The sequence below is a fragment of the Ranitomeya imitator genome, chromosome 2 (assembly GCF_032444005.1).
Source record: "Ranitomeya imitator isolate aRanImi1 chromosome 2, aRanImi1.pri, whole genome shotgun sequence".
In the NCBI taxonomy this organism is placed as follows: Eukaryota; Metazoa; Chordata; class Amphibia; order Anura; family Dendrobatidae; genus Ranitomeya; species Ranitomeya imitator.
Window position 1 is genome coordinate 630,930,696 of NC_091283.1, and position 19,758 is coordinate 630,950,453.

Consider the following 19,758-nt stretch of genomic DNA (forward strand, 5'->3'; position numbering starts at 1 on the left):
AATGAACATTTAACTTTTTTTTTGCAAACATCTTAATTCAGAACCATTTTTTTTATTTTCACATGTGTAAAAACAGAAATGTAACCATAAATTTTGTTATGCAATTTCTCCTGAATACGCCAATACCCCATATGTGGGGGTAAACCACTGTTTGGGTGCACCGCAGAACTTAGAAATGAAGGAGCGCCGTTTGACTTTTTCAATGCAGAATTGGCTGGAATTGAGATCGGACGCCATGTCACGTTTAGAGAGCCCCTGATGTGCCTAAACAGTGGAAACTCCCCACAAGTGACACCATTTTGGAAACTAGACCCCTTAAGGAACTTATCTAGACGTGTGGTGAGCACTTTGAACCCCCAAGTGCTTCACAGAAGTTTATAACGTAGAGCCGTGAAAATAAAAAATCGCTTTTGTTTACACAAAAATGATCTTTTCGCCCACAAATTCTTATTTTCACAAGGGTAACAGGAGAAATTAGACCACAAAAGTTGGTGTGCGATTTCTCTTGAGTACGTCGATACCCAATATGTGGGGGTAAACCACTGTTTGGGCGCACCGCAGAGCTTGGAAGAGAAGGAGTGCCGTTTTACTTTTTCAATGTAGAATTGGCTGGAATTGAGATTGGACGCCATGTCGTGTTTGGAGAGCCCCTGATGTGCCTAAACAGTGGAAACCCCCCACAGGTGACACCATTTTGGAAACTAGACCCCTTAAGGAACTTATCTAGATGTGTGGTGAGAACTTTGAATGCCCAAGTGCTTCACAGAAGTTTAGAATGCAGAGTCGTGAAAATAAAAAATATTTTTTTTTTCACAAAAAAGATATTGTAGCCCCCAAGTTTTTATTTTCACAAAGGTAACAGGAGAAATTGGACTGCAATAGTTGTTGTCCAATTTATCCCGAGTACGCTGATGCACCATATGTGGGGGTAAACCACTGTTTGGGCGCACGGCAGAGCTCGGAAGAGAAGGAGCGCCGTTTTGGAATGCAGACTTTGATAGAATGGTCTGTGGGCGTTATGTTGCGTTTGCAGAGCCCCTGATGTACCTAAACAGTAGTAACCCCCCACAAGTGACCCCGTTTTGTAAACTAGACCCCCCAAGGAACTTATATAGATGTGTGGTGAGAACTTTGAATGCCCAAGTGCTTCACAGAAGTTTATAATGCAGAGTCATAAAAAAAAATATATATATATATTTTTCCACAAAAAAGATTTTGTAGCCCCCAAGTTTTTATTTTCACAAGGGTAACAAGAGAAATTGGACCCCAGAAGTTGTTGTCCAATTTATCCCGAGTACGCTGATGCCCAATATGTGGGGGTAACCCACTGTTTGGGCACACGGCAGAGCTCAGAAGGGAGGGAGCACCATTTGACTTTTTGAGCGCAAAATTGGCTGTCGTGTTTGGAGACCCCCTGATGTACCTAAACAGTGGAAACCCCCCAATTCTAGCTCCAACCCAACTCCAACACACCCCTAACCCTAATCCCAACCTGATCCATAATCCTAATCACTAACCCTAACGATAATCACAACCCTTACCCCAAAACAACCCTAATGTCAACCCTAACCATAACACTAATCAAAACCCTAAATCCAACACACCCCTAATCCTAATCTCAACCCTAACCCTAATCCCAATACACCCCTAATCACAACCCTAACCTTAACCCTAATCCCAAACCTAACCCTAATCCCAACCCTAACCCTAATACCAACCCTAATCCAAACCCTAACCCTAATCCCAACTCTAACCCTAACTTTAGCCCCAACCCTAGCCCTAACTTTAGCCCCAACCCTAACCCTAGCCCTAAGGCTACTTTCACACTTGCGTCGTTTGACATCCGTCGCAATCCGTAGTTTTGGACAAGAAACGGATCCTGCAAATGTGCCCGCAGGTTGCGTTTTTTGCCCATAGACTTGTATTGCCGACGGATCGTGACGGATGGCCACACGTCGCGTCCATCGTGCATTGGATCAGTTGTGTTTTGGCGGACCGTCGGCACAAAAAAAGTCCAATGAAACTTTTTTTGTACATCGCATCCGCCATTTCTGACCGCGCATGCGTTGCCGTAACTCCGCCCCCTCCTCCCCAGGACATAGATTGGGCAGCGGCTGCGTTGAAAAACTACATCCGCTGCCCACGTTGGGCACAATTTTCACAATGTGCGTCGGTATGTCGGGCCGACGCATTGCGACGGCCCCGTACCGACGTAAGTGTGAAAGAAGCCTAACCCTAAATTTAGCCCCAACCCTAACCCTAAATTTAGCCCTAGCCCTAACCCTACCCCTAACCCTACCCCTAATTTTAGCCCCAACTGCTGTTCTCCTGCCGGCCAGCAGATGGAGACAGATGGCGGGCGCACTGCGCGTGCGCCCGCCATTTTCTTTTCCCCGGCAGCCAGGAGGAGCAGCAGGAGGACCCAGGGACACAGGCGAGTATGCTAGGGTCCCCGAATCCCCCTATTTCTCTGTCCTCTGATGTGCGATCACATCAGAGGACAGAGAATTACACTTTACTTTTTTTTTTTTTTGCGGTCGCCGGTGAACAGTTAATTACCGGCGATCGCAAAACAGGAGTCGGTAAAACCGACCCCGATCATGTTCATTGGGGTCTCGGCTACCCCCGGCAGCCGAGACCCCAAAGATTCTCCCGGTGCCGGCCGGCGGGTGCACTGCGCATGCGCCCGCCATTCTGAAGATGGCAGCGCCCACCGGGAGACACGAGGAGCATCGGGGGAGATAGGTGAGTATTGGGGGGCTACCTGGGACCCCTTTTCTCTGTCCTCCGATGTGCGATCACATCGGAGGACAGAGAAATTAAAAAGAGATCGCTTTTTTTTTTTGCAATCGTCGGTAAACGGTTAATTACCGGCGATCGCAAATGCGGGGTCGGTTAAAAAAACCCCGAATCATGTTCTCTGTCATGATCCCAATGGCAGGGGATCACTAAAGGACAAGCACAGATACAAACAAGCTCTAGGGCGATGGAACCTGAGCTGACCGCGACCCTGAACCTAACACACAAATAAAAGTAGCCGGGGAACGTGCCTACGATGATCCAAGACGTCTCGCTCCAGCCGAAGATCTAACTTCCCCTATTAGAAGAAACACAGACCTCTCTTGCCTCCAGAGAAATCCCCCACAGAAATAGCAGCCCCCCACATATAATGATGGTGAAATGAGAGGAAAGCACATACGCAGTATGAAAACAGTTTCAGCAAAATGAGGCCCGCTAAAGCTAGATAGCAGAGGATACAAAAGTGAACTGCGCGGTCAGCGAAAAACCCTTCAAAAAACCATCCTGAAATTACCTGAACTCATGTGCCAACTCATGGTACATGAGGAGCAATTTCAGCCCACTAGAGCAACCAGCAGCAAGAATCACATATCTGCAGGCTGGACTAAAAACCAAATTAAGCAAAACACCAAAACAGGAAAATCCAAACTTAGCTTGACCAGAAGGTTCTAGGAGCAGGGAGCAGAGGTAACAAGACACACTGGATACATTGATAACCGGCGAGGAAATGCCAGCAAAGCCAGGTTAAATAGGAAACTCCCATATGCTGATGGAACAGGTGGAACCCAGAAACCCAGGAAAGACAAGTCACCCAGTACCATCAGTAACCACCAGAGGGAGCCCAAAAACAGAACTCACAACAGTACCCCCCCCTTGAGGAGGGGTCACCGAACCCTCACGAGAACCACCAGGGCGACCAGGATGAGCCCTATGAAAAGCGCGAAGCAAATCATCAGCATGAACATCCGAGGCAACCACTGTTATGGCTGGCAATCAGGCAACACAGCGTGCAGTAATCAGCGCACATACAGAGATCTGGCAATAACCCAAAACAATAGGACGAGCTCTGAGACGTGGAATCTCTGTAGACTGCAGTACCTGATCTATCCTCACACAACTGGAAGCAGCAGTGGATTGCGCCTATCAACTACCTATGCAACTCGGCACTGCCTGAGGAGCTGACTAGCCTGAAGATAGAAATACAAGCCTGACTTGCCTCAGAGAAATACCCCAAAGGAATAGGCAGCCCCCACATATAATGACTGTTAGCAAGATGAAAAGACAAACGTAGGAATGAAATAGATTCAGCAAAGTGAGGCCCGATATTCTAGACAGAGCGAGGATAGCAAAGAGAACTATGCAGTCTACAAAAAACCCTAAAACGAAAACCACGCAAAGGGGCAAAAAGACCCACCGTGCCGAACTAACAGCACGGCGGTGCACCCCTTTGCTTCTCAGAGCTTCCAGCAAAAGATAATAACAAGCTGGACAGAAAAAACAGAAAACAAACTAGAAGCACTTATCTAGCAGAGCAGCAGGCCCAAGGAAAGATGCAGTAGCTCAGATCCAACACTGGAACATTGACAAGGAGCAAGGAAGACAGACTCAGGTGGAGCTAAATAGCAAGGCAGCCAACGAGCTCACCAAAACACCTGAGGGAGGAAGCCCAGAGACTGCAATACCACTTGTGACCACAGAAGTGAACTCAGCCACAGAATTCACAACAGTACCCCCCCTTGAGGAGGGGTCACCGAACCCTCACCAGAACCCCCAGGCCGACCAGGATGAGCCACATGAAAGGCACGAACAAGATCTGGGGCATGGACATCAGAGGCAAAAACCCAGGAATTATCTTCCTGAGCATAACCCTTCCATTTGACCAGATACTGGAGTTTCCGTCTAGAGACACGAGAATCCAAAATCTTCTCCACAATATACTCCAATTCCCCCTCCACCAAAACAGGGGCAGGAGGCTCCACAGATGGAACCATAGGTGCCACGTATCTCCTCAACAACGACCTATGGAATACATTATGTATGGAAAAGGAGTCTGGGAGGGTCAGACGAAAAGACACCGGATTGAGAATCTCAGAAATCCTATACGGACCAATAAAACGAGGTTTAAATTTAGGAGAGGAAACCTTCATAGGTATATGACGAGAAGATAACCAAACCAGATCCCCAACACGAAGTCGGGGTCCCACACGGCGTCTGCGATTAGCGAAAAGCTGAGCCTTCTCCTGGGACAAGGTCAAATTGTCCACTACCTGAGTCCAGATCTGCTGCAACCTGTCCACCACATAATCCACACCAGGACAGTCCGAAGACTCAACCTGTCCTGAAGAGAAACGAGGATGGAACCCAGAATTGCAGAAAAATGGAGAGACCAAGGTAGCCGAGCTGGCCCGATTATTAAGGGCGAACTCAGCCAACGGCAAAAATGACACCCAATCATCCTGGTCAGCGGAAACAAAACATCTCAGATATGTTTCCAAGGTCTGATTGGTTCGTTCGGTCTGGCCATTAGTCTGAGGATGGAAGGCCGAGGAAAAAGATAGGTCAATGCCCATCCTACCACAAAAGGCTCGCCAGAACCTCGAGACAAACTGGGAACCTCTGTCAGAAACAATATTCTCAGGAATGCCATGTAAACGAACCACATGCTGGAAGAACAAAGGCACCAAATCAGAGGAGGACGGCAATTTAACCAAGGGCACCAGATGGACCATTTTAGAAAAGCGATCACAGACCACCCAAATGACAGACATCTTTTGAGAAACGGGAAGGTCAGAAATGAAATCCATCGAAATATGTGTCCAAGGCCTCTTCGGGACCGGCAAGGGCAAAAGCAACCCACTGGCACGTGAACAGCAGGGCTTAGCCCTAGCACAAATTCCACAGGACTGCACAAAAGCACGCACATCCCGTGACAGAGATGGCCACCAGAAGGATCTAGCAACCAACTCCCTGGTACCAAAGATTCCTGGATGACCGGCCAGCACCGAACAATGAAGTTCAGAGATAACTTTACTAGTCCACCTATCAGGGACGAACAGTTTCTCGGCCGGACAACGATCAGGTTTATTAGCCTGAAATTTCTGCAACACTCTCCGCAAATCAGGGGAGATGGCAGACACAATGACTCCTTCCTTGAGGATACTCGCCGGCTCAGATAACCCCGGAGAGTCGGGCACAAAACTCCTAGACAGAGCATCCGCCTTCACATTTTTAGAGCCCGGAAGGTATGAAATCACAAAATCAAAACGAGCAAAAAATAACGACCAACGGGCCTGTCTAGGATTCAAGCGCTTGGCAGACTCAAGATAAGTAAGGTTCTTATGATCAGTCAAAACCACCACGCGATGCTTAGCACCCTCAAGCCAATGACGCCACTCCTCGAATGCCCACTTCATGGCCAGCAACTCTCGGTTGCCCACATCATAATTACGCTCAGCAGCAGAAAATTTCCTGGAAAAGAAAGCACATGGTTTGAACACTGAGCAACCAGAACCTCTCTGTGACAAAACCGCCCCTGCACCAATCTCAGAAGCATCAACCTCGACCTGGAACGGAAGAGAAACATCAGGTTGACACAACACAGGGGCACAGCAAAAACGACGCTTCAACTCCTGAAAAGCTTCCACGGCAGCAGAAGACCAATTAACCAAATCAGCACCCTTCTTGGTCAAATCGGTCAATGGTCTGGCAATGCTAGAAAAATTACAGATGAAGCGACGATAAAAATTAGCAAAGCCCAGGAATTTCTGCAAACTTTTTAGAGATGTCGGCTGAGTCCAATCCTGGATGGCCTGAACCTTAACCGGATCCATCTCGATAGTAGAAGGGGAAAAGATGAACCCCAAAAATGAAACTTTCTGCACACCGAAGAGACACTTTGATCCCTTCACGAACAAGGAATTAACACGCAGTACCTGGAAAACCATTCTGACTTGCTTCACATGAGACTCCCAATCATCTGTGAAGATCAAAATGTCATCCAAGTAAACAATCAAGAATTTATCCAGATACTCACGGAAAATGTCATGCATAAAAGACTGAAAAACAGATGGAGCATTGGCAAGTCCGAACGGCATCACCAGATACTCAAAATGACCCTCGGGCGTATTAAATGCCGTTTTCCATTCATCTCCCTGCCTGATTCTCACCAGATTATACGCACCACGAAGATCAATCTTAGTAAACCAACTAGCCCCCTTAATCCGAGCAAACAAGTCAGAAATCAATGGCAAGGGATACTGAAACTTAACAGTGATCTTATTAAGAAGGCGGTAATCAATACACGGTCTTAGCGAACCATCCTTCTTGGCTACAAAAAAGAACCCTGCTCCCAATGGTGACGACGATGGGCGAATATGTCCCTTCTCCAGGGACTCCTTCACATAACTGCGCATAGCGGTGTGTTCAGGTACGGACAAATTAAATAAACGACCCTTAGGGAATTTACTACCAGGAATCAAATCGATAGCACAATCACAATTCCTATGCGGAGGTAGGGCATCAGACTTGGACTCTTCAAATACATCCTGAAAGTCCGACAAGAACTCTGGGATGTCAGAAGGAATGGATGACGAAATAGACAAAAATGGAACATCACCATGTACTCCCTGACAACCCCAGCTGGTTACCGACATAGAGTTCCAATCCAATACTGGATTATGGGTTTGTAGCCATGGCAACCCCAACACGACCACATCATGCAAATTATGCAGTACCAAAAAGCGAATAACTTCCTGATGTGCAGGAGCCATGCACATGGTCAGCTGGGCCCAGTACTGAGGCTTATTCTTGGCCAGAGGTGTAGCATCAATTCCTCTCAACGGAATAGGACACCGCAAAGGCTCCAAGAAAAATCCACAACGTTTAGCATAATCCAAATCCATCAGATTCAGGGCAGCGCCTGAATCCACAAACGCCATGACAGAATATGATGACAAAGAGCACATTAAGGTAATGGACAAAAGGAATTTGGACTGTACAGTACCAATAACGGCAGAGCTATCGAACCGCCTAGTGCGTTTAGGACAATTAGAAATAGCATGAGTAGAATCACCACAATAGAAACACAGTCTGTTCAGACGTCTGTGTTCGTGCCGTTCTACTTTAGTCATAGTCCTGTCGCACTGCATAGGCTCAGGCTTACTCTCAGACAATACCGCCAGATGGTGCACAGATTTACGCTCGCGCAAGCGACGACCGATCTGAATGGCCAAGGACATAGACTCATTCAAACCAGCAGGCATAGGAAATCCCACCATTACATCCTTAAGAGCTTCAGAGAGACCCTTTCTGAACAAAGCCGCTAGTGCAGATTCATTCCACAGAGTGAGTACTGACCATTTTCTAAATTTCTGACAATATACTTCTACATCATCCTGACCCTGGCATAAAGCCAGCAGATTTTTCTCAGCTTGATCCACTGAATTAGGCTCATCGTAAAGCAATCCCAGCGCCTGGAAAAATGCATCAACATTACTCAATGCAGAATCTCCTGGTGCAAGAGAAAACGCCCAGTCCTGTGGGTCGCCGCGCAAAAAAGAAATAATAATCAAAACCTGTTGAATAGGATTACCAGAAGAATGAGGTTTCAAGGCCAAAAATAGCTTACAATTATTTCTGAAGCTCAGGAACTTAGTTCTGTCACCAAAAAACAAATCAGGAATCGGAATTCTTGGTTCTAGCATCGATTTCTGATCAATAGTATCTTGAATCTTTTGTACATTTACAACGAGATTATCCATTGAGGAGCACAGAGCCTGAATATCCATGTCCACAGCTGTGTCCTGAAGCACTCTAATGTCTAGGGGAAAAAAAAGACTGAAGACAGAGCTAAGAAAAAAAAATGATGTCAGGATTTCTTTTTTCCCTCTATTGGAAATCATTGAATGGCTCCTTGTACTGTTATGGCTGGCAATCAGGCAACACAGCGTGCAGTAATCAGCGCACATACAGAGATCTGGCAATAACCCAAAACAATAGGACGAGCTCTGAGACGTGGAATCTCTGTAGACTGCAGTACCTGATCTATCCTCACACAACTGGAAGCAGCAGTGGATTGCGCCTATCAACTACCTATGCAACTCGGCACTGCCTGAGGAGCTGACTAGCCTGAAGATAGAAATACAAGCCTGACTTGCCTCAGAGAAATACCCCAAAGGAATAGGCAGCCCCCACATATAATGACTGTTAGCAAGATGAAAAGACAAACGTAGGAATGAAATAGATTCAGCAAAGTGAGGCCCGATATTCTAGACAGAGCGAGGATAGCAAAGAGAACTATGCAGTCTACAAAAAACCCTAAAACGAAAACCACGCAAAGGGGCAAAAAGACCCACCGTGCCGAACTAACAGCACGGCGGTGCACCCCTTTGCTTCTCAGAGCTTCCAGCAAAAGATAATAACAAGCTGGACAGAAAAAACAGAAAACAAACTAGAAGCACTTATCTAGCAGAGCAGCAGGCCCAAGGAAAGATGCAGTAGCTCAGATCCAACACTGGAACATTGACAAGGAGCAAGGAAGACAGACTCAGGTGGAGCTAAATAGCAAGGCAGCCAACGAGCTCACCAAAACACCTGAGGGAGGAAGCCCAGAGACTGCAATACCACTTGTGACCACAGAAGTGAACTCAGCCACAGAATTCACAACAAACCACCCAAGAATTATCCTCCTGACCATAACCCTTCCACTTGACCAAATACTGGAGTTTCCGTCTGGAAACACGAGAATCCAAGATCTTCTCCACAACATACTCCAATTCTCCCTCCACCAGCACTGGAGCAGGAGGCTCAAGAGAAGGAACAACAGGTACCTCATACTTCCGCAACAACGACCGATGAAACACATTATGAATAGCAAACGATGCCGGGAGATCCAAACGAAACGACACAGGGTTAAGAATTTCCAAGATCCTATAGGGACCGATGAACCGAGGCTTGAACTTAGGAGAAGAGACCTTCATAGGAACAAAACGAGAAGACAACCACACCAAGTCACCAACAAGGAGTCGAGGACCCACGCGGCGACGGCGATTAGCAAACTGCTGAGTCTTCTCCTGGGACAACTTCAAATTGTCCACCACATGACTCCAAATCCGATGCAACCTATCCACCACCATGTCCACTCCAGGACAATCAGAAGGTTCCACCTGACCAGAGGAAAAACGAGGATGAAACCCCGAATTACAAAAGAAAGGAGAAACCAAGGTAGCAGAACTAGCCCGATTATTAAGGGCAAACTCGGCCAGCGGCAAAAAGGTAACCCAGTCATCCTGATCAGCAGAAACAAAACACCTTAAATAAGTTTCCAAGGTCTGATTAGTTCGTTCAGTCTGGCCATTCGTCTGAGGATGGAATGCAGACGAAAAGGACACATCAATGCCCATCTTAGCACAGAACGTCCGCCAAAATCTAGACACAAACTGGGATCCCCTGTCAGAAACGATGTTCTCAGGAATCCCATGCAAACGAACCACATTCTGAAAAAACAGAGGGACCAACTCAGAGGAGGAAGGTAACTTAGGCAAGGGTACCAGATGAACCATTTTAGAAAAGCGATCACACACAACCCAGATGACGGACATTTTTTGAGAGACAGGGAGGCCTCTTCGGGATAGGCAAAGGTGACAACAATCCACTGGCCCGAGAACAGCAAGGCTTAGCCCGAGCACAAACCTCACAAGACTGCACAAAAGAACGCACATCCCTCGACAAGGAAGGCCACCAAAAAGACCTGGCCACCAAGTCTCTAGTACCAAATATTCCAGGATGACCTGCCAAGGCAGAAGAATGGACCTCGGAGATGACTCTACTGGTCCAATTATCCGGAACAAACAGTCTCTCAGGCGGACAACGATCAGGTTTAGCCGCCTGAAACTCCTGCAAAGCACGTCGCAAGTCTGGGGAGACAGCAGACAAAATCACCCCATCCCTAAGGATACCAGAGGGCTCAGAATTTCCAAGGGAGTCAGGCACAAAACTCCTAGAAAGAGCATCCGCCTTCACATTCTTTGAACCCGGCAGGTATGAAACCACAAAATTGAAACGAGAGAAAAACAGTGACCAACGAGCCTGTCTAGGATTCAGACGCCTGGCAGACTCAAGGTAAATCAAATTTTTGTGATCAGTCAAGACCACCACACGATGTCTAGCACCCTCTAGCCAATGACGCCACTCCTCAAATGCCCACTTCATGGCCAAAAGTTCCCAATTACCAACATCATAATTCCGCTCAGCCGGCGAAAACTTTCTAGAAAAAAACGCGCATGGCTTCATCACTGAGCCATCGGAGCTTCTCTGTGACAAAACCGCCCCCGCTCCAATCTCGGAAGCATCAACCTCAACCTGAAAAGGGAGCGAAACATCTGGCTGACGCAACACAGGAGCAGAAGAAAACCGGCGCTTAAGTTCCTGAAAGGCCTCCACAGCCGCAGGAGACCAATTAGTAACATCAGCACCCTTCTTAGTCAAATCCGTCAAAGGCTTAACAACACTAGAAAAATTAGTTATAAAACGACGATAGAAATTAGCAAAGCCCAAGAACTTCTGTAGACTCTTAAGAGATGTAGGCTGCGTCCAGTCACAAATAGCCTGAACCTTGACGGGATCCATCTCAATAGTAGAAGGGGAAAAAATATACCCCAAGAAAGAAATCTTCTGGACTCCAAAGAGACACTTTGAGCCTTTTACAAACAAGGAATTGGCCCGCAGGACCTGAAACACCTTCCTGACCTGCTGAACATGAGACTCCCAGTCATCAGAAAAAACCAAAATATCATCCAAATACACAATCATAAATTTATCCAGATATTCACGGAAAATATCGTGCATAAAGGACTGGAAGACTGAAGGAGCATTAGAAAGTCCAAAAGGCATTACCAAATACTCAAAATGGCCCTCAGGCGTATTAAGTGCGGTTTTCCACTCATCACCTTGCTTTATTCGTATAAGATTATACGCACCCCGAAGATCAATCTTAGTGAACCATTTAGCCCCCTTAATGCGAGCAAACAAATCAGTCAACAATGGCAAAGGATACTGATATTTTACGGTAATCTTATTCAAAAGACGATAATCTATACAAGGCCTCAAGGAACCATCTTTTTTGGCCACGAAAAAAAAACCTGCTCCCAAAGGGGACAAAGATGGACGGATATGTCCCTTTTCCAAGGACTCCTTAACATAATCCCGCATAGCAGTATGCTCTGGCACTGACAGATTGAACAAACGACCTTTAGGAAATTTACTGCCTGGAATTAAATTTATAGCACAATCGCAATCCCTGTGAGGAGGAAGCGAACTGAGCTTAGGCTCCTCAAAAACATCCCGATAGTCAGACAAAAACACAGGAATCTCAGAAGGAGTAGATGAAGCGATAGAAATCGGAGGTGCATCATCATGAACCCCCTGACAACCCCAGCTTAACACAGACATTGATTTCCAGTCAAGGACTGGATTATGAGTTTGTAACCATGGCAGACCAAGTACTAGAACATCATGCAAATTATACAGTACCAGGAAGCGAATCACCTCCTGATGAACGGGAGTCATACGCATGGTCACTTGTGTCCAGTACTGAGGTTTATTCATAGCCAAAGGTGTAGAGTCAATTCCCTTCAAAGGAATAGGGACTTCCAGAGGCTCCAGACTAAACCCACAGCGATTGGCAAATGACCAATCCATACGACTCAGGGCAGCGCCTGAATCCACATAGGCATCGACGGAAATGGATGATAATGAACAAATCAGAGTCACAGACAGAATGAACTTAGACTGTAAAGTACCAATGGCAACAGACTTATCAACGTTTTTTGTGCGTTTAGAGCATGCTGATATAACATGAGCTGAATCACCACAATAAAAGCACAACCCTTTTTTCCGCCTATAATTTTGCCGTTCACTTCTGGACTGAATTCTATCACATTGCATTATCTCAGGTGACGGTTCAGACGACACCGCCAAATGATGCACAGGTTTGCGCTCCCGTAAACGCCGATCAATCTGAACAGCCATAGTCATAGACTCATTCAGACCAGCAGGCGCAGGGAACCCCACCATAACATCTTTAATGGCCTCAGAAAGGCCATCTCTAAACTTTGCAGCCAGAGCGCACTCATTCCACTGAGTAAGTACCGACCACTTCCGAAATTTTTGACAATAAATTTCTGCTTCATCTTGCCCCTGAGAGAGGGCCAACAAAGCTTTTTCAGCCTGAATCTCTTGGTTAGGTTCCTCATAGAGCAAACCCAATGCCAGAAAAAACGCATCCGCATTAAGCAACGCAGGGTCCCCTGGTGCCAATGCAAATGCCCAATCCTGAGGGTCACCCCGCAGGAAAGATATAATTATCTTGACTTGCTGAGCAGGGTCTCCAGAGGAGCGAGATTTCAAAGAAAGAAACAACTTGCAATTGTTCCTAAAATTCAGAAAACGAGATCTATCTCCAGAAAAAAACTCTGGGACAGGAATTCTAGGTTCAGACATAGGAGCATGTACAACAAAATCCTGTATATTTTGAACCTTAGTGGCAAGATTATTCAGGCTGGAAGCCAAACTCTGGACGTCCATGATAAACAGCTGAGATCAGAGCCATTCAAAGATTAAGAGGAGGAGGAAGTAGCCAGGCTGCAATAAGGCTAGGCAGCAAACTCTGAGGGAAAGAGAAAGAGAAAGAGAAAAAAAAACTTCCTCAGACTACTTATCCTCCTACTTCAGCCAATACAATTAACACTTTGTGGGCCGGTTATACTGTCATGATCCCAATGGCAGGGGATCACTAAAGGACAAGCACAGATACAAACAAGCTCTAGGGCGATGGAACCTGAGCTGACCGCGACCCTGAACCTAACACACAAATAAAAGTAGCCGGGGAACGTGCCTACGATGATCCAAGACGTCTCGCTCCAGCCGAAGATCTAACTTCCCCTATTAGAAGAAACACAGACCTCTCTTGCCTCCAGAGAAATCCCCCACAGAAATAGCAGCCCCCCACATATAATGACGGTGAAATGAGAGGAAAGCACATACGCAGTATGAAAACAGTTTCAGCAAAATGAGGCCCGCTAGAGCTAGATAGCAGAGGATACAAAAGTGAACTGCGCGGTCAGCGAAAAACCCTTCAAAAAACCATCCTGAAATTACCTGAACTCATGTGCCAACTCATGGTACATGAGGAGCAATTTCAGCCCACTAGAGCAACCAGCAGCAAGAATCACATATCTGCAGGCTGGACTAAAAACCAAATTAAGCAAAACACCAAAACAGGAAAATCCAAACTTAGCTTGACCAGAAGGTTCTAGGAGCAGGGAGCAGAGGTAACAAGACACACTGGATACATTGATAACCGGCGAGGAAATGCCAGCAAAGCCAGGTTAAATAGGAAACTCCCATATGCTGATGGAACAGGTGGAACCCAGAAACCCAGGAAAGACAAGTCACCCAGTACCATCAGTAACCACCAGAGGGAGCCCAAAAACAGAACTCACAACAGTTCTCTGCGGTCTCGGCTACCCCCGGCAGCTGACTCTGGGGGGCGCTATTCACTTTTTCCACAGCGCCGTTAATTAACGGCGCTGTGGTTTAAGTACCCTTAGCGGCCGCCGTTAAAAGCGTATCGGCGGTTGCTAAGGGGTTAAATGAAGATAATAATACCAAAGAATGTGATTGCAATCATTTTCAGGAAGAAACTGAGTATTATCTGACAGAATTGCAGGGGTGTGAATACTTTTGGCCATGACTGTATATTGCCCAGCCACGTAGTATATTGCCCAGCCACGTAGTATATTGCCCAGTCACGTAGTATATTGCCCAGCCATGTAGTAAATTGCCAAGCCACGTAGTATATTGCCCAGCCACATAGTATATTGCTCAGCCACGTAGTATATTGCCCAGTCACGTAGTACATTGGCCAGTCACGTAGTGTATTGCCCAGTGACGTAGTATATTGGCCAGCCACATAGTATATTGCTCAGCCACGTAGTATATTGTCCAGTCACGTAGTACATTGGCCAGTCACGTAGTGTATTGCCCAGTGACAAAGTATATTGCCCAGCCAAGTAGTATATTGCCCAGTCACGTAGTATATTGCCCAGCCACGTAGTATATTGCCCAGCCACGTAGTATATTGCCCAGCCACGTAGTATATTGCCAAGCCACGTAGTATATTGCCCAGCCACATAGTATATTGCTCAGCCACGTAGTATATTGCCCAGTCACGTAGTATATTGCCCAGTCACGTAGTGTATTGCCCAGTGACGTAGTATATTGCCCAGCCACGTAGTATATTGCCCAGTCACGTAGTATATTGCCCAGCCACGTAGTATATTGCCAAGCCACGTAGTATATTGCCCAGTCACGTAGTACATTGGCCAGTCACGTAGTGTATTGCCCAGTGACGTAGTATATTGGCCAGTCACGCAGTATATTGGCCAGCCACGTATGTAACAAGTTAAAATAGACTTAAAATAAAAAATAAACATATACTCACGTTCCGAGGGCCCATTGTAGTTCTGGCGCTTGTGTGCGGTGCGAGAGTCGGTATGAGCGCAGGACCTGTGATGACGTTGTGGTCACATGACCGTGATGTCATGGAAGGTCCTTCTCGCATAGCATCCTTGCCACGGGAACCTGCTGCTTGCACTGCCGAGGACAGCGCGACATCGGTGGGTGAGAATAACCTTCTTTTTTTATTATTATTTGTAACATTAGATCTTTTTACTATTGATGCTGCATACGCATCATCAACAGTAAAAAGTTGGTCACACAGGGTTGATAGCGGCGTTAATGGAGTGCGTTACACCGCGGTCCATTAACCCTGTGTGAGGGCTGATTGAAGGTGAGTATGGAGAAGGCACTGACTGCGGGGAGTAAGGAGTGCCCATTTTTCCGCTGGACTGTGCCGGTCGCTGATTGGTCGTGGCCGTTTTGCCGCGACCAATCAGCGACTTGAATTTCCATGATAGACAGAGGCCGCGACCAATGAATATCCGTGACAGACAGAAGTGACCCTTAGACAATTATATAGTAGATTCTATTCTAACCTGTCAGTGTGATTTTACTGTACACCGCACTGAATTGCCGGCTTTCCTATAGGACACCGCTACGTATTTCTTGCAAGTCGCACTGATGGTCCTGGTGGTGTGCGACTTTTTCTCACACCCATAGACTTGCATTGGCGAGTCTCGGACGATGAACGCTGACAATTGCAGCGTGCTGTGATTTCTCTTGCACGTATAATACGGCCGAGAAAACAACGGATGATGTGAGCTGCCCCATAAATTAACATTGGTCTGAGTGACTTTTTGTAGCACAGCACTCGTCCGTATTACGCTCTAGTGTGACCCCGGCCTGATTCCACAAGGCGGAGGGTGCGGGCAGGGTTCACTGAATATTCACAAATGGAATATTTGGCTACCGCCAACAGGTCGCACTAATGAGAGGAGACAGGACGGAGCGGGCTGTGGCCGCAGGACAAGCAGGTCCCGTACAGCGGCGTTATATGAGGGACGTCCCGCACAGCGGCGTTATATGAGGGACGTCCCGCACAGCGGCGTTATATGAGGGACGTCCCGCACAGCGGCGTTATATGAGGGACGTCCCGCACAGCGGCGTTATATGAGGGACGTCCCGCACAGCGGCGTTATATGAGGGACGTCCCGCACAGCGGCGTTATATGAGGGACGTCCCGCACAGCGGCGTTATATGAGGGACGTCCCGCACAGCGGCGTTATATGAGGGACGTCCCGCACAGCGGCGTTATATGAGGGACGTCCCGCACAGCGGCGTTATATGAGGGACGTCCCGCACAGCGGCGTTATATGAGGGACGTCCCGCACAGCGGCGTTATATGAGGGACGTCCCGCACAGCGGCGTTATATGAGGGACGTCCCGCACAGCGGCGTTATATGAGGGACGTCCCGCACAGCGGCGTTATATGAGGGACGTCCCGCACAGCGGCGTTATATGAGGGACGTCCCGCACAGCGGCGTTATATGAGGGACGTCCCGGACAGCGGCGTTATATGAGGGACGTCCCGCACAGCGGCGTTATATGAGGGACGTCCCGGACAGCGGCGTTATATGAGGGACGTCCCGCACAGCGGCGTTATATGAGGGACGTCCCGCACAGCGGCGTTATATGAGGGACGTCCCGCACAGCGGCGTTATATGAGGGACGTCCCGCACAGCGGCGTTATATGAGGGACGTCCCGCACAGCGGCGTTATATGAGGGACGTCCCGCACAGCGGCGTTATATGAGGGACGTCCCGCACAGCGGCGTTATATGAGGGACGTCCCGCACAGCGGCGTTATATGAGGGACGTCCCGGACAGCGGCGTTATATGAGGGACGTCCCGCACAGCGGCGTTATATGAGGGACGTCCCGGACAGCGGCGTTATATGAGGGACGTCCCGCACAGCGGCGTTATATGAGGGACGTCCCGCACAGCGGCGTTATATGAGGGACGTCCCGCACAGCGGCGTTATATGAGGGACGTCCCGCACAGCGGCGTTATATGAGGGACGTCCCGGACAGCGGCGTTATATGAGGGACGTCCCGCACAGCGGCGTTATATGAGGGACGTCCCGCACAGCGGCGTTATATGAGGGACGTCCCGCACAGCGGCGTTATATGAGGGACGTCCCGCACAGCGGCGTTATATGAGGGACGTCCCGCACAGCGGCGTTATATGAGGGACGTCCCGCACAGCGGCGTTATATGAGGGACGTCCCGCACAGCGGCGTTATATGAGGGACGTCCCGCACAGCGGCGTTATATGAGGGACGTCCCGGACAGCGGCGTTATATGAGGGACGTCCCGCACAGCGGCGTTATATGAGGGACGTCCCGCACAGCGGCGTTATATGAGGGACGTCCCGCACAGCGGCGTTATATGAGGGACGTCCCGGACAGCGGCGTTATATGAGGGACGTCCCGCACAGCGGCGTTATATGAGGGACGTCCCGCACAGCGGCGTTATATGAGGGACGTCCCGCACAGCGGCGTTATATGAGGGACGTCCCGCACAGCGGCGTTATATGAGGGACGTCCCGCACAGCGGCGTTATATGAGGGACGTCCCGGACAGCGGCGTTATATGAGGGACGTCCCGCACAGCGGCGTTATATGAGGGACGTCCCGCACAGCGGCGTTATATGAGGGACGTCCCGCACAGCGGCGTTATATGAGGGACGTCCCGCACAGCGGCGTTATATGAGGGACGTCCCGGACAGCGGCGTTATATGAGGGACGTCCCGCACAGCGGCGTTATATGAGGGACGTCCCGCACAGCGGCGTTATATGAGGGACGTCCCGCACAGCGGCGTTATATGAGGGACGTCCCGCACAGCGGCGTTATATGAGGGACGTCCCGCACAGCGGCGTTATATGAGGGACGTCCCCATACGCCCCGCCCGCCCTGCACACACCCGGCAGCAGGTAGCTGCACCTCCATACATACCCTGCCCAGGAACTCGGGCTGCTCGGTCCTAGTGACTATAGGACCTGTGATGACGTCACCGCCATGTGACCAGGCATATGAGGAGGCGGAGCTCAGCAGGAGGTCGTGAAGCAGCGGTGAATGAAAGTGCTAGGTTCATTGGGACTTGTAGTTCTCCCTTATATCAGCAGTAATATCAGCTGTTCTGTGTCAGTTCTGTCTGTGTTACCTCTAGTTCTCTTATGTTCCCCTTTCTATAATGTCTTCTGATATCCTATAATAACTGGTCAGACATGCTGAGACCTTTAGTTCTTGTATCGCCACTTCCAATAATGGTTCTTTGCTAACACATAATAACTTGCCTGGATATGCTGGGACTTTTAGTTCTTGTGTATCCACTTCCAATAATGGTCCTTTGTTAGCCCCCTAATAACTTACCTGGACATGCTGGGACTTTTAGTTCTTGTATAGCTACTTCCATTAATGGTCCTTTGCTAACTCATAAAAACTTATCTGGATATGCTGGGACTTTTAGTTCTTGTATATCCACTTCTATTAACGGCCCTTTGCTAGCATATAATAACCTTCCTGGACATGCTGGGACTTTTAGTTCTTGTATAGCTACTTCCATTAATGGCCCTTTGCTAGCATATAATAACCTTCCTGGACATGCTGGGACTTTTAGTTCTTGTATATCCACTTCTATTAAAGGCCCTTTGCTAGCATATAATAACCTTCCTGGACATGCTGGGACTTTTAGTTCTTGTATAGCAACTTCCATTAATGGCCCTTTGCTAGCATATAATAACCTTCCTGGACATGCTGGGACTTTTAGTTCTTGTATAGCTACTTCCATTAACGGCCCTTTGCTAGCATATAATAACCTTCCTGGACATGCTGGGACTTTAGGCTATGTGCACACGTTGCGGATTTGGCTCTGCGGAATCGCAGTAGTTTTCCATGCGGTTTACAGTACCATGTAAATCCAGGGAAAACCAAATCCGCTGTGCACATGGAGCGGAAAATACCGCGCGGAAACACTGCGCTGTTTATTTTCTGCAGCATGTCAATTCTTTGTGCGGATTCCGCAGCGGTTTACACCTGCTCCATAATAGGAATCCTCAGGTGTAAAACCGCAAGTGGAATCTGCTGAAAAACCCACACACAAATCCGCAAGGTGTGCACATAGCCTTAGTTTCTTCACCTCTACTCCCTCCTTGTAATCACTTGAAATCCATCAATAAGAGCCCGAACCCGCTGGGACTTTTAGTTCTCTCCCCAATACCACCTTACTTTAATGTCCCATAATAACAGCTTAGACATGTAATTCACTCCCTAGCCCACCTCCCTGTAATGTCTTCTGTAGTCACAGGCTGTGCATGCTGGGACATGTAGTTCTCCCACCTGGACACAATATATAACGGTGGCCTGAACTCTGCTCCCTATGTGCATTTTAAGCTTTTGTTATGAGACTAAAGGCTACTTTCACACTAGCGTTGTTTTCAATTCGTC

General features: G+C 48.1%; 1 protein-coding gene across 1 annotated transcript in view; it reads right to left on the bottom strand.

Moving 5' to 3' along the window:
- Positions 1–18,330, bottom strand: part of LOC138665262 (oocyte zinc finger protein XlCOF22-like) — a 61,489-nt gene extending 43,159 nt beyond the window's left edge. The window contains exon 1 of the mRNA XM_069752579.1: positions 18,268–18,330. The gene's annotated coding sequence lies outside the window, so the exon portion shown is untranslated. The remainder of the gene's footprint in view (positions 1–18,267) is intronic.
- Positions 18,331–19,758: the final 1,428 nt, after the last annotated feature.